The sequence below is a fragment of the Mastomys coucha genome, unplaced genomic scaffold (assembly GCF_008632895.1).
Source record: "Mastomys coucha isolate ucsf_1 unplaced genomic scaffold, UCSF_Mcou_1 pScaffold21, whole genome shotgun sequence".
NCBI classification, from domain to species: domain Eukaryota; kingdom Metazoa; phylum Chordata; class Mammalia; order Rodentia; family Muridae; genus Mastomys; species Mastomys coucha.
The window spans coordinates 186,676,141-186,676,732 of NW_022196904.1; the positions used below are offsets into that span (position 1 = coordinate 186,676,141).

General features: G+C 40.7%; 1 protein-coding gene across 2 annotated transcripts in view; it reads left to right on the plus strand.

Moving 5' to 3' along the window:
• Positions 1-592, plus strand: part of Acsl5 (acyl-CoA synthetase long chain family member 5) — a 50,901-nt gene that overhangs the window by 3,242 nt on the left and 47,067 nt on the right. The window lies entirely within an intron of this gene.

Sequence of the window (592 nt, forward strand, 5' to 3'; positions counted from 1 at the left end):
AAGACCCAGAAATGAACCCACATGCCTATGGTCATTTGATCTTTGACAAAGGAGCTAAAACCATCCAGTGGAAAAAAAGACAGTGTTTTCTACAAATGGTGCTGTCTCAACTGGCAGTTAGCATGTAGAAGAATGCAAATTGATTCACTCCTACCTACTTATACAAAGCTCAAGTCTAAGGACCTCCACATAAAACCAGATACACTGAAACTAATAGAAAAGAAAGTGGGGAAGAGCCTGGAACACATAGGCACAGGGAGAAATTTCCTGAACAGAACACCAATAGCTCCAGCTCTAAGATCAAGAATTGACAAATGGGGGGGCTGGCGAGATGGCTCAGTGGGTAAGAGCACTGACTGCTCTTCTGAAGGTCCTGAGTTCAAATCCCAGCAACCACATGGTGGCTCACAACCACCCGCAATGAGATCTGATGCCCTCTTCTGGTGTGTCTGAAGTCAGCTCCAGTGTACTTATGTATAATAATAAATAAATCTTAAAAAAAAAAAGATATCTTATTAAAAAAAAAGAATTGACAAATGGGACCTCATAAAATTACAAAGCTTCTGTAAGGCAAAGGACACTGTTAATAGGA